A 15671-nucleotide genomic window follows, 5' to 3' on the forward strand; every position below is an offset into this window, starting at 1 on the left:
TGAGGTGCCCAGTAGCAGACTGAAAGCCACATCTCATCAATTACAACAGTTAAATTCTCTTTTAAGGAGTATTATCCACAAAACACAACTCAGGGCACACAGAGCTGAAATTCCAGGTCTGTCGTAAAAAGATGAGACAATTTATTGATCTCTCAGTTTGGAAACACCAGCCTCCAACCAGAAAGCTCATTTTTCTCCATCATAGCCTGAAAACACATACTTCTGGTAGCTATAAAGCTTTCAAGTAATGAGGCTTCAGGCTGCATTACCAATCAAAATCCATTAAATGGTCTACTTAATATAGCAGAAAAAATGCATAAGCATTCAAATGAAGTTTAACAAATACCTAACCCACCTGGAGTTACACAAATTCTGCTAAGGCTTTAATAGACCTCGAGCTTATTCACTCCAAGTTGGTGAAAAGCTACAATGTGCAGAGTAGGAATGAAAAACTTTTTCCATTAGACAGCAGGTGCCTATTCGAATTTTCCACTCCTGCGAATATATGATTTATGGTTGGAGTGACGGATTCAAAATCTGGCCTGGAGAGTGACTGCTGTACACAAATTCCACTTTGGGTAAATAACTTGAAATTCTAAGTACTGGCAAACTCCCCTTCCCTCAGTCTGCCTTCTGTGCATGTGTAAAATGCCCTCTAATAAGCACAGATTAGAGCACAAGCTGAGCACGTCAACAGCAAAATGCTGTTGTGAAAAGGCAAATGTCTAAGACATAGAAGAAGGAGGCAAGTCTATATGGTACAACATCTCATCCTCCTCCCCTGGTCCACACTAGTTTTAGCACTGTGGCTACTTTTAGGTGCCATACTGCAAGAAAGCTACTCACCAATATCAAGGAATCCAAAATAAGTTATGAAAATCAAGAAGTGTGGAAAACTTGCATAGAAAATATGCACAACACACCACTGCCAGTGATATCAATTCCACAGGTATTTTAGTATAAAGCCTGAAAGTTATTTTAGCACATGCATTTTCCCATAAGCATGAGCATAAAAAGTGATCATCCAAAAATTCAGACGTTTTTACATATAAATGTGAGCTCATTAAAAAAAATACTTAAAACCTCCGCAGCTGCCCATAAACATACAAATGCTTGAGCTTGGTCTACAGGAAAAGACAAATATTAATGGAACACCACTATAAATCCTTGCAGTGGACCATGCTGCTGTTGAAAATACAAAGAGCTAACAAATACAAAGAAAACTGCTTCTGGTGTTCAAACTAGAACTTCAGATTTCAGTGCCCATTTCTGGATACGCTACTACTTTCTCCTGTGTAACTGTGTTGCCCTGCCTTTGAGGTATACACTAGGGCAGGGAGTTTGCAAACACAAGAGAGCACAAAACCCAGGTATTTTTTGCAACTGCTTTTGCAGTGGTGCAAGCTGAAATACTGTACACACAATCACTACAGAAGTGGTTGGTCAAACCTTAAATTCTGGAGCAGTTTCAACTATTTTCTCTAAGAGTTGCTTTTCACCTCTTACTTGCTATTGATTTTGAGTGGCCTTAGTGTCCATTCGTGAAAGAGCAATGATGCCTCTCATCCCACATCCATTTGAAATGGCTGATATCGGCAGGCTTATACAATTGTAAAGCAGATGCATGGCTGTGCACTTGTATTTGTGGGTTTGTGCATTCAACTAAGTGGCTTTTCATGGCTTCACAAGGCTACTCTCAAAAATTCTTTGGGGCTGTTTCTCTGGCTGTAGAGATACCTGTGCTAGATATAACTGAGCTATCTTATGTACCAGAAAGCAGAGTAACTTGTATAGACTTCTGGGCAGCATCAGAGTGATTAACAGCACACATGGGTGGAGCAGACAGCTGTCTACTGAGAAAATGCACCTTGTTGGTCAAGCTGGCTACATCCAGTTTTTGGATCCCCTTAGCCACCCCTAAGGTATAACGTACCTTTATCCTCTCAATAGCATCATATTCTGCCTCCCACTGCCAAGCAGTATCCTCTTTCCCCTATCCTCTTTCCCCTCCTTCCCCACAATTTCCCAGCAGCACCAAGCTGAGAAGGGCTGTCCTGCCACCCACAGCTGACCCATCTACCCTGCTGTGGCAGCAGCAGTGCAGCTTCAGTCAAGTGGCTTCAGACGGGAGAAGGAATTTGGGGGTCCAGGCAATGTCTCCCACAAATCCTCCTCTGGGACTCTGCCCATAATGGAAGCAACATACAGGTGGGATACGACCTGTAAGTTGCTTGTATAGGAGCACAATGAACTAGGTCTTGATTTTTGAAGCCTTGTAAGTTATTCACTGAAATGGTCCCACTCCTTGCCTTCACCGGCTCTAGGACAGGGCCCTAAATCCATAGAAGTCACCCCATGTCGCAGTTCTGCAGGTGTGCTGTTTGCTAAATATCTTTAAGGAATGGCTTATTTTCCTTCTCCCGCTATACAGTTTCCGGTACAGAGATGCTTTTTCTCTTAGTAGGTCAGGGCAAGAGACTTGAATATTAGGTTGGTCTCAGAAACCACTGACTTGCAATCTTCTTTACTGAAGGTTATTTGTACCCACTGAATGCAACATCCATGCTGCAAAATTTGACAGATGAAACCTGTTCTGTTGACTTTTTAAAATGAATTTTCTTGAAGAGGATGAGCAAGCAAAGAGGCACTTAAATTAGCACATCACTGAGCTAATATACTACAATTTTACCAAGGTAATTAAAGATGGAACAATGTGATGATCACATTAAGGTCATGATTAAGATCAAACCAATAAATCAAGACGTTCAAGTGATGAAATCATCAATAGATCAGGATGTAAAAATCAAACAACACAATTTACAGTTAAAATAAACTCTTTTGTTCAAACCTTCCTTTAGAGGGCATGAAAACCAAAATCTTTCTGGTTTGACACCTCAGCCCCACTTTTAGCAGTAAGTGCACTGACCTGATTGAGGAAAAGCACAGATGGATGCTTATGTCCTACAACATGACTTGAACATTCGTTCTGGTCTAATGTCCTTGCCAAGCAGTTTTAAGCAAGCAACACAATATCTTGAAAGCATGTTAGAGAGACATTTCCACCTCCTCTCACTCCCTGACCTGATTCCACCTGGCCTCTGTAGGTGAAAAGGGGGAGTGCTGGAGTACTGTATGCTTGTGGATGGACCCTTTTATAGTTCTGGCAAAGCCGAGAGAAATGTCTTGTCCAGTCAGAGTTGCACTAAACTCAACTAGACAATTGTAAAGGACATCAGTGATGAAAGAATGACCATACTCAACCTTCTTATACTATGATTAAATCAAAAGAGTTTCTCTCTCTCTTAACAACTGATTTGTTGTTCTGCCCTGACAGCTGGCCTGGCAGACATTATCCCCTTCTAATTCATGGGATAGTCTGTCCATTCTTTCTAATTAAAATGAACAAGGTTTCCTTTCCTCAGGTAAAAAGTACCTCTTTATTAAGCTAGTCACCTTCTTTAGTTGACTAGCAAAACAGTAACAATTCATCTGAAGAAAAATACAATTTCCTTTATTTATGTAACTCCTTGGCCTATTTCACTGTTAAACATCTCCTACCCTGGATATTATTCATATATCCTACATTTTGTATCAAGTATGTTTGTTGATGCACAACAAACAGAGAATATATATAGCTGTATCAGATCTTACCAAGACACAATCCCTCTATAATGAACCATGCCAGTCTTATGTCAGCCACTTTCTCCTAAGCATTCTGCAACACAAGCTAACTCCTCCAACCAGATAACCTCCTCCAACCTGTAACTCTGTTCAGCTTAAGGTGCTGTGCAGTTACCCGCATCTTGCTTTATCACTTCTTCCTTTAATTTCACTGTTATTGCAAGTCACTTAAAATACTTACTTTCTTCTTTCACACCACAACAAAGAATCTTAAATCATACACAGAAGGAGCTTTGGGTAGCACTGCTTTTTAACCCAGTGAAATCTACCACTAATTAAGTCACAGGTCACCATTTGGGCAAGTGAGCTGATAGAAGGTGCCAGTCCCAGAAACACACACCTTGCTCGGGCATTGCTTTGTCCCATCAGCACCTCAGTAGCAGTGGAGCTCTTAGGGTCCTATAACCCAGAATGTGACAACAAATGATAGACTGTTGCAGCACAGAAAGGGGTAGGTTCAGATGACACAGGAAAATGAGCCCACAGGATGTGAAAAGAGTCTAGCTAGCTGCCAGCGATCGAATCACCTAGAAGGCACATGCAGTGATGGTTTGGACTATAGTGACATTCCTCACTGTGAACTTTCACTCTGGGACAGGTCTTTGATTTATCATTTTCTTTCAGTTTTCCAAACAAATGATATTATGGCTTATGAGTTACCACAGAAGTAAAAGCAAAACCTTGCTGGAGATGAAAGCTTCGATTTACTAATTTTACTCTTCGCTTACCTGTGCAGCGCTGACATGATTTTCACAGCATTACTTTCTTTTACAGGAGAGGTAATAAGAAGCCTTGTAACCATTGCTCAGCTCTGCAGCACTGGTACCGCCGCACCACTGCTGCACATGAGGGTACACATTGCTCCTTGGAACAACTCGAGCTACCAAGTCAGTACACCCATGAAGCCTCACTGAAAATGGAAGGGATGAACTTTTGCAGCTATTTGCTTGCAATAAGAAGAAAGAGGGACCCTAGGAGAGCATGTTGATAAATGGGGTGTTGATCTGCCTTGCCATTCTGGTCCCCTCCTTATAACCTATGATTAATAAATGAGGTACAAAGCTGTTTGAAAGTAGCTTACAGAAGAAACAGTAGATTGGGTAAGACCAGTGTGCCCTCAAGCCTATCATCTTGTGTCTGATAATGACTAGCCACAAGATGCTCAGAGGGAAGTGAAGGAATACTACTGCAGGCAGGTGTGGCTAAATTTATCCTCTGTTAAAAACCCTCCTTCTTATCCCAGATAATTTGTTTAACCTTGAAGCACATGGTCAAGTAAGTCTTCCATGATTAATTCCACACTACCCATAAAGTTTTCATTTTTATAACTGTAAAAATCTGCTACTTTTCCAGCATTTTTTGCTAGTCTACAACAGCTTAAACTTTGGTGCAGATCAGAATGCATTCCTTATTCTTAAACTAACTCACACATCATATGTGGTAACCCTCTGCATTCACAATGGAAGCCACTATCTCAGACTACTTACATTCTTAAGTCACTTCTGAATAGCGTGCTGTTTCACGAACACATTATGACGCACAGAACTGCTAGTTGACATATATCGTCTATTACGCAGGCATTGCTGCCTGCTACAAATATGCTGCAAATTATCAACATTCCTGACTTCTGGATAGAAAATGAGGAATTAATCTGATGAATGTCAAGTTTGGTTCATGTCATGATGCTCTTGGTGTCATGATCCATCATGAAAGATTAAACAGAGATTAAAATTAATCAGATTCATTTTAGTCAGCAACCACAATGCAAATTCTTTCACTGAATAAATTTACTCCACCTGGGCTACAGTAGCTTTCTACAATTAGATCTACATGTTCTGGTCATGGTTGCATGTCGTGTTTCTGACCAGTTCACAAGCAGCTACGGCTGTGTAGTTACCAAACAAAGCAAATGCTATACACCTCCCATTGACTACAGAAATAACTGTGCATTTCAGCAAATCAAACACAAGGCTACAGATATTGACCCTGCAAGTCTCCAGCAGAAATATTTTTTAATCTAAGGTGGGACAGGCTCATAAATAATTTACAGGGAGTTATGACTTTATATTATCTGAGTAATATATCTGGAGGAAGGACTAGACTCAGTGGTGTGGGCTATTCCCCTCTGAGATGTGTAATAAATTTCTTACATTATAATCTGTTGTGAAAAATATTCTGGTTGTCATGCTCCATACACTGGAGGCATTCTAAGTGGCCTGCCACTGAGTCCCCATTGGATGATAACACTGTCCAAATTGCTCATCATTTCACACTTTCAGTCCATAGCTGCATGCTTGTTACAGCTCACTGCTATAAAAATGATTTTTAATGGAAAAGATCTGACAGAAACTTTATGCTTCCTTGACAAAATTTTTATTGGGCTGAATACTGGAGTATTACTGACGTAGCTTTGGACAGGCAGCTATGAGCTGAGGAATTGCTTTGGGAGAAGGGTGGGGAGGAAGCTTTTATTACCATCCTTATATCTCTGAAATGAAATGCTCTCAGAGCAGAGGGAGGGTCTTGGATGCTGCTGTCAGAGAATGGTATGATACCTTGGGGCTTATCACCACACTCACGCTATCAGGAAGAAGAGAAGTCGCATATTTTTTTTCTCCAAAAGTTTAACACCCCCCAAATCTCATGCCCCTTTATCACCATAATACATAAATGCCTCCCAGTCTTGTAGGCATCCTCAGCTTCCCTGAGGGGAAGTGCAAAGTGGGAAGTGGGCAGAGACTAAAGGCTCCTGAACACATGGGCCCATTTCCTGCTCTCCCCCTACTGAATGTGGGATTTGGGCCTGCTGCACCTCCTTGCCATCAGCAACCTGGGGTACCAATGCAGGGCTATATCCCATGCTGTAACTATGCAAACTGAAGCCAAGTGTGAAGCCAAGCAGCACAAACTGTCCTAATTACTGACAGCCATGGTCGCACCCTCATCTTTGTCCTCGCTCCCCACAGCAGCATGCCCTTGAACACTCCTTTGTGCTGACAGAGCTGATTCAGAGCATCAGATAAGAGAAAAGACAAAAAGAGATAAAAAAACCCATAAGCCATTTTTGCAGCAGCAGGATTGTGGCAGCCGTTGGTTAACTTGGCTAAGCTGCTGTGAAACTAGGAGCTGCCCTGTGCTCCAAGGTGAGTACAGAGGCAATTACTGGGAGCTAAGCTGCCTGGCCAGGCCAGGTTAGATGCCTCTGCATGCTTTCTGCAACAGTCAGATTGTTCAGGAAGGAGCTGCGTACAGCAGTCCATGAGCTTGGCAACACAGGACAATCAAAGATGGCTTCATCTGTTTCCCATCACCACAACGCTTAGGGCACAGGCCCAGGGGCTTCCTCCCCTTTAAAACCCACTGCTCCAAACCCTTTGATCAGGGCAGGTATCTATTCCTGCTCAGTGCTGAGGAAAGAGCCATGATTGTCCAGCCTCTGAACAATGCTGTGTAGCACCCTCCCAAGAGTAGAAACCAGAACTGCTCTATTAACTGTGCCTTACCATTTCCACCATGCCAGTAACCAGCAGCACCTCAAAGCAGGCAAGTTTTATTCAAGACAAACTTAGTAACAAACCTCAAGTAACAAACCTCAGGGAGCTAAGCACATTAGTAATCAAAGTCTGACCTTCGGAAGTTCTGACTAGCTCCTGTTGACTTCCAAGAAGTAGGACATGTATTTAGTTTCACCAGGAAAATTTTAATGCTGAAGTCTAACATTCAGATGCAGCCTAAAGATGTTAGGTCTGGATTTATGGAAGTATTTAAGGGCTTAAAGATGCAGATACAGACAGTAGCAGAATTTTGAAAAATGCCTAAGCACCTAACATTATGAAAATCCTCTGAAAATCTGACTAGCTAGATACCTGTATCTTGAAGTGCTTAATGCTGAATTGACCAAAGTTCACAGTCCCCCAACACTCTCTTACAAATGCTCCTAAAAATCTGGCCTTAAGGAGCCAATGGCTTTTAAAAAGACGTAGGGAGTTTGACTCAGACCCTGAGAAGGATTTACATGCCTATAAGACATGTAGATACTTTCCTGTCTTAAATCTGGCCCTTGACGTACACATTGCTGTCTCCCTGCTTTTTTATGGTGGTGCTTTTCTGCAGGTAATATTGTGTGGTATGAAAATTCCAATGCTACTTTGCTGGCATCTGCAAGCTGAAAAAAAAAGATAAACACTTAGAAGAGCTTTTTCATAAAGCCAGATCTACAGTAATTGAAATTACGTGCTTAATCAAAAGTACTGCATAAGGCAGCATACTGTATAGAGGCCTCTTACTGTTCCCTAAGTATATGTTGACCTAGTAGAAATCAACATCTATTGAAATAAAGGTTAATTAAAATTTATAAGCAGAATTTACAACTGTGAGCTGTCCCTCAAGGGGCACCTCAGTTGTATGAAAAGTATCATTTACTAGGAAAAATGCTTCAGAAACTTCAGCTAAGAAATACAGCATGCAGGTCCATCCCTTAATTCAGAATACAATCTTTCGGTCTAAAGGCTTGTGTCTCCTAAGACTTGCAAAGACTCACACTTCTTGCACTCAACATGATTGGCTCAGCTTTGCAAGATAAGGATAACACATAGTCATTTGATTCACTCTATGTAGTTCAAATGGCAAGAGGACAGTCATTTATCTAAAAAATTACTTGATGAATCGTAACACAGCTTCCCAAAAAAACACTTACTAAAAGCATTATTTCCCTCTTGCCTCATGAGCAATGGCACAAGCCTGTTTACCTCACTTGCTGGCCATACTGTGGATTACAGCAACGTAACGTTGTTGGCAGTTATTAGAAGCACTTCTCTATCAGTAGTCAAGCTTTCTCATTCAGCACCTACAGTAAACGTGGGTATGTTACTGTATTAAAGGAGATTAAAAAGGGAATTGTCAATTGCGCACTGCCCACTGAAAGAGCTAGGCACCGAATATTTAGGGCTGGCTCTTCCTTCTCATAGTAGTACTAATGGTTATGACAACAATACACCATTTGCATTGTCTAGAATAAAGAACTGCTCACTGGAATGGCCATGGTAAAACCAGAAGAGATGTAACAGCACCTGATCATATCTGAAAGGCCTTTGCTCCGTGCTAGTCTTGTTACAGGTACTCACTGGATGTCAAGCCTCTTCGCTGTGAGTTACTGGTGTGAGGTTTTATGGGTACAAGCATACCAGTCAGGCAGTGGTCACTTGGACACCTGTCACCAGGAGCCCAAAGTGGTGAAAGCCCAATGCCCAGATTTACTTTCCTGACAAGCTGTGTTACAACAGTTGCTTCGTGCTGCCAACATTTCTATGTCACCGGCAGGCCTGTCTGGAAAACAAAAACTGTATTTCATCACAAACACTGAGGCTCAGACATTTGGTTCTGTTCCACAAACAGGAGGATATCAAGAACTTTCATGGAAAAATCGTGAAACAACATGCAAGCTGAACACAGTTTTCCAAAACAGCCAAAAGCAATTACCTGGGATATGAGAGACAAAGAAAAAAACAGCACAGGACTACAAATGCAGCTGAATGCAGTCCTGCTGAATGCCCACAAGCTATTGAATCAGTCACTTTCTCCCTATCAATGTTTAAGTATCCGTTGTGTCCATGAAGAAGAAACCCAGCAAGAAAGACTGCAATAAAGTTAAAAAAAATTCAAGTCCCTGTTCCCTATTACATTAAGCAGATCTTTATGTCTGGCAACTGTAGGCAAGAATGCTAATTAGCTGTGCAGAGGGTCCTGCTTTCTCTTACTATCTCTAGCCAGAAATATAATCTTGTGTCTCAGGTAAACCTGGTTTTGAAAAAATTCTGATGCAGAGCCTCATGAACCCCTTGGATTTGAGAGAGGATTTTCTCTTCTTCTCAACGCCAACTGGAACCATTAAGAAATGTCACTGGATAGACTGAAAGGCGGTCAGGAAGAGAAACCAAGGCTAGCAAAAATCTCAGCAGCAATATAAAAAGCAAGAGAACAGCAATTCAAGGGAATTTATGTTTTCACTTATTATTGTAGTATCTTTCTGTACTCAGAGGGAGATTGAAAATAAATGACATGCTCAAGTGAAATACTGAATGGATCAGTTTTTGTGTTGTGAATATAAAATCATGCCTGCTTTAAAGTACTCTGGGAGAGCGAAAGCTTTAGATGAAATTCTGTGTTTTCATTTTCACATGAAGATCCTGCTGCAATAGCAACAGGATGTACACATTGGAGATCAGAGAAAACAGTTCTAGGATGATTTACTTTAAATCACTTGTCCTACTCCTCACAGATAAGCCTAGAGCCAGTCTACTGGCTGAGAAGTGAGTTAACCCCGTTAGAGAGTTCTGTACTAATAGGTTTAAGCTACAAAGCACCAAGCTGCAGAACCCATGTCTTAATTCACAGATGGATCAAAAACTGCTTAAAAGCATGGAAGTAACTATATAGATTTAGACCAAGCATTCTACCCAGGATCCCATCTCTGACAACAGCCAATACTGATGCTTAGGAACACAGATGAGAGCACTGTGTTTAAGAGAGATATTTCTCCTAATAATGGCCATGCACAGTTTAAAAATCTCCTCAGCAAGAGGTTACACGGGGACCACAGTGTTTACTGGTCACAGATTGACAACAAGCTTCTCTAACACCAACTCCATAGCATCCTGAAGCACCAAGTTGCAGGCACAGCTTAATTATACCTGGCGCAGAGAAAGCGTTCCTTTTATTTGCTTTAACCTGATGCCCGCTCACTTGGCAAGAAGCCACAAACTAAAGATTCCCATTCATCCTCCTCACACTTCTCTTAATTTCAAAGTCTTCTGTAATCCCCCTTCTGTCATTTCTCTCCCCAGCTGGGGTGTCCTAGTCAAATTAGTCTCTTCTCAGGGAATTCAGAGTAGTATGGAGCCTTTCACAACCTGGTCAGCCAGGTTAATAGACTAATAGAGGTTATTTGCACATTTCACAGGCTAAAGTCCACCTCACCAAAATACCAGTCTGACTGCTGAGTGAAAGGGCTGACTGGTGTGGAGAGGTGACCTCTGCAGACCTTCATCTATGGGCCATCTCCTTTGTGACTAAGGAAGGAGTTTGAGGCAGCAGGGCATAGTGTGAAGGGGGAGAAAGGTCTCACACTGATTTCCCACTGCTTTAAAGCTTCTGTATTTTGTGGCCCACTCCATCAAAAGTGTGGTCTCCCTCCTCCTCTACTGGTTGGCTGACCTGACTTGCTTATGACTCTGTTTCTGCTTCAGAACACCAACCCTTGCCCTTCCATGGCTCACAAATGCCCTGAAATTCCTCAGTTCAAATCCTGCTGTTGACCTAAGTGAGGTGAGTTACAAAAGCTGTCTAAAACAGGCTGATTTTGATGGCCCTCCAAGCCCTCTGCGAAAGCCATTTGCTGGGCAAGTTGATAGGTTTCCAGAGATAATGGCGATTAATGCAATGACAATTTGTGTGTGTGTAGCTGAGTCACTGACTGACCAACTTCATTTGCGGCTGTTGAACAACCACTTTCTAGAGTTGCTGAATGTATTATGCTGTTTGAAGGTCTAGTACATGTCATCATGCCACGAACTCCTGGGTCGGCATTGTACCATGATATGAAAGGCAGCAGCACAGAAACAACAATCAACACAGGCTTACAAATTCAGTCTGTCATGCTCCAAGGAGAAGTTAGCCCATACTGAGCTTTGGGCTGCTGTGACGTCACAGCTACTGAGACCCCAAAAGACACCATGTGGGGGATCTGTGCCCTTCTGCCACAAACTGCTATGTGTGAAAACCACAGGAAAGATTAACAATCCCTGAAGCGCCAACCATTAGCAAACAAGGACTACAGACTTCTTGGCTTATGTCCAATAACCCTGGCAACCATGCTTACAGGGGTAGACATCCAAGAGACACTGTGCTCCTTAAACCCCTGCTATTTTCAGGGGAAGTCTTGTCCCAATACATATGAAGTCCCACAAAGCTTTTAGCTTAAACTTTCCAGGTAACTTTAAAACAATTCCTCTCTCCAACCTCCACCACCCCCCAAAAAAAAGCTTCTTAAAAGTTTATTTTCTTAATACACATGCCTATTCTTTAAACAAATCATAGTTTAACACACACAGCCTCAGTGAGGGGTCTAAATAGATGCAGAAGGAGCTAGGCAGGGGAGTAAGTTGGGGAGGTGGGTTCACAATAGACTGGGAACATTCATGCACCACCCCTGAGGCATACAGATTTTACTGACTTGGAAATAAAGATCTGGTTACTCTACCCTGATGCATAGACAGCTGTGACCACTGTCAGGAGGTAGGAATACAGGCTGTGGGCAAAACAAAGAAGAAAACTTACCTATCCTCAGGGCTGGAGAGAAAATTATTATTCAGAACCACTTTGTTAATAAACCCAGAACACCCAGGAAGAGTCAATGGTCTTTTTATTCCTACTCAAAATGTGGGTTGTATTTCACAGGAGGAACAAACAGAAAATGGAGGGTGACAGCATAGATTAACTCTCACCTACCCCACACTGCAACAGAAGGTTGCTTTCCCAGATTTCCATTTAAGAAGGCACCCACAGGGACCAACTGAGCTTACTGCCTCATTGTGACCCTAAGATGCTGTGGCTGATTTACCAACATCAAAGAGAAAGAGAAAATGATATGTCTGTGTGCAGCAGATCAGTAGCATAGCTGAGAGCCCAGACCACTGCCTCCCAGTCCTCTCCTAGCAACAAATCACTGGCACTCTCATTGGCTTTTCTTCCTTCTTCATGTTCTTGCAGAGAACAAGCTGTAAAGTCCTCGCACTGTTTCACATCCAACTGTATTTTAGGTATCTTTGCAAGTGACACCTATTTGTGTACCTAACCACAATGCTTTGCACTGAAGAAGGTATGTCTGAAATTTTTTATATGATGAATCAAAATCTACCCTTGTACTACTATCAGGTAACACTGATTGGAACGCAAAACCAGTATTTTGAAATACTTGATGTGTTTGTGCTTATAAAGTCTGCACAGACATACCTGTTCAATGACAAAGAGAAACTATTTTTTCCTTGCTTTCTGCCAGGTAAGCAAGACTTCCCTTTTCCTTAGTAAACAAGCTGTCCTATGATCAGCATGGGACATGCACATACTAGTTTTACAGCTTTGGTGATTTACTTCCAAATCTTTTGTTATTACATTAAAGTATCACTGAAAGATACAATGGTTAATATTTGTGTTTGATATGGTTGCTTTGTCTAAATTAAGGAATAGCTTGTTGATTACAATTTCAAACTCTGCAAGTGAAACGTCACACTACTGCAAATACATCTCCAGCTATTATGAAAATATGTATCATTCACACACTATACACGTAATAACCAGACATTTGGTAACAAAAATTTACTGTCCAGTGATAACTGAGAAAACCATCCAAAATAAGACCAGATTTCCAATATAGTTAAATACATGGTATCAGTTATATTAAAACCTGCTGAAACCATGTGTGCATGTGCAATTCTTGAAATTAGAGTCTTTTTAGAAATATTCTAAATGTAGTTTCTTCATGGGAATGAGGTAAGTCGCTGTCAAGTTCAGTTGGAGATGGTAACCTGAACTGCCAATCCACTGGTTAGAAACCTAAACACAGCCTTGAGCTTGGGCAGATCCTACCCTGTGCTGTCCAGAAAAAAGGTCCACCACATGTCCTTCTCTTTTCACAACACCCTGCACAGTAGATCTATCCCCTGGCAGGTGGCAGAAGAAATTCGATCCCCATCCTCAAGCTCTCACCCTACGGTGAACTTTTGTTACCTGTACCGAGCCCTCCATCACCAGACCGTGGCTGGGAATGAGATTTTAATGAGGTCTGAGCCCCTCTGTATGACAAACTGTCTTTCAAGGTTACATGACAAATGTCATTGTCAGTGCTGTGGATCACATTCCTTAAATTACATGACAAAACTAGACAGCATGGAAGGGAGATGGTCATATCTGTCAGTATGTGTATGTACATTTGATTCAATCCTGCAGCTTTTTAAACTTTCTTGTTCTGATGGGAAGGAAAAGAACCTGAGACTGTAAACATCTGTTTGTCTTGTATGACTATTTGTAGGGGAAAAAAAAAAACAACAAAAGAGTGATAAAATTCATTCCATATTTGGGTGGCTGGATAATGTACATAAAAAAGCCTTTATTCTAAATCCTTTAATTCCATGGATGACATACATTGTTTAGTCTGTAATTAGACTGGAATTACACCTCCTATTCCCCTGACTATTCACTCAAATAAAAACAGCATTTGCTGTGGTTGCATTCACATTCTTTTTCTGCTCCCTCTCTACGGATACTTCTGGCAAGTGAATTTCCTGGCAGGGATGTTATGGAAGCAGCAAGTTTTAATTTAACATCAGAGAACATAGACAGAAAGTGTATTTTAAAACTCATAAATACAACTATGCATAGCAGAAACTTGCTTTAAAGAATTACTCTCATTAAACTCTGGACTCAGTAAAGTCCTGAGGAACATACTTACCTTTAAGCATTTTCTGAAGTCCCTTTGAAATCTCTGTTTTAATATTTTCCTGAACTGGAACCTCCATCTGGGGAGAGAAACAATACCTTGTTATAAGTGATGTGTCTAATAAAAATGAATCAGCACAGCTTGCATTTTGATTGCCAATTACTTGCAATCAACTGCTCAGAAAAACTTGCTGATCAAGAGAATACTCTTACAAATATTCATAATTAAAAATATTTGAGAACAACTTCAGGTGTATACAGGAAAGATTATCTGAACAAGTTCAACTGAATATAGGAAAGAAAACATAAAAATGTTGCCACATAAGCCATGAGGTGAAATTTCAGGTACTTTATTAATTTCTTTTCTATCAACAATTTACTTAGTTCTTATTGTAAGGCTATTCAAACTAAAAATTCAGTTTGCTGTTTGAATCGCTAAGAGTGCAATTAATACCACTAGGTAGTTTTGGAATATGTTACAATAAAATGTTTTATTTGAATGCATTTGAATTCACCATCAAAAAACTTCATTAAGTCTCAGTTACAACCACTACTCAGAATTGAAGTTAGACAGAATGTATCGTAAATACTGAAGGAAAAATTAAGCCTATAAAAAGCACGGCAAGTAATAGGAAAGGGAAGCAAGATAAATATTCAAATCCATTTCCATTTCATGCATGCTTGTGAATAACTATGAAAGTGGAAAGTACCACAAATGCTAAAACGGCCATTAAAAAATAACTCTGACCCTAAAATCTGGCCCTCAATCAAGCTGAAAGAATATGCTTACTCAGCAACTTTGTTATGAGAGGATATTTAAAAGGTTCAAAGGCAAAAATATTCAAGTTCCAGTGAAAGCTGAGAGGCTTTGCAAACCTAATTCTCATTTGGGTCCTAAAATCTTCCCCTGCTTCTTGAGAAGCTGGATAAAATATTAAATACAAATGAAAAGTTAAATTGCCTAGTTGTTCCAGATACATCTTTTTGAAAAGCATTTTTGAAGGAATGGGAAGTTTTTAAGGGAAATTTCCTATTTTAATAGAATTGTTTCAGGCTTTTGTGAAGGATAAAAAAATGGAAAATATTTTCATGCGAGGAAATGGAACATTTTGATGGGCCTTCTAAAGTCCAAAACATAGGGCCTTTTTTCATGGAAAATAAGTACTGTTCTGTTATAGTTATAGACTACCCAACCAGGATGAAGAGGCAGATGAAGCGTTCTACAAGCAGCTGGCACAAGTCTCTCAATCGCTAGCCCTTGTTCTCGTGGGGGACTTCAACTTCCCGGATGTCTGCTGGAAATACAACACGGCAGAGAGGAAGCAGTCTAGGAGGTTCCTGGAGTGTGTGGAAGACAACTTCCTGACACAGCTGGTAAGGGAGCCTACCAGGGGAGGTGCCTCGCTCGACCTGCTGTTTACTAACAGAGAAGGACTGGTGGGAGATGTGGTGGTCAGAGGCCGTCTTGGGCTTAGCGACCATGAAATGATAGAATTCTC

The sequence above is a fragment of the Aptenodytes forsteri genome, unplaced genomic scaffold (assembly GCF_000699145.1).
Source record: "Aptenodytes forsteri isolate BGI_AS27 unplaced genomic scaffold, ASM69914v1 Scaffold93, whole genome shotgun sequence".
Classification (NCBI taxonomy): domain Eukaryota; kingdom Metazoa; phylum Chordata; class Aves; order Sphenisciformes; family Spheniscidae; genus Aptenodytes; species Aptenodytes forsteri.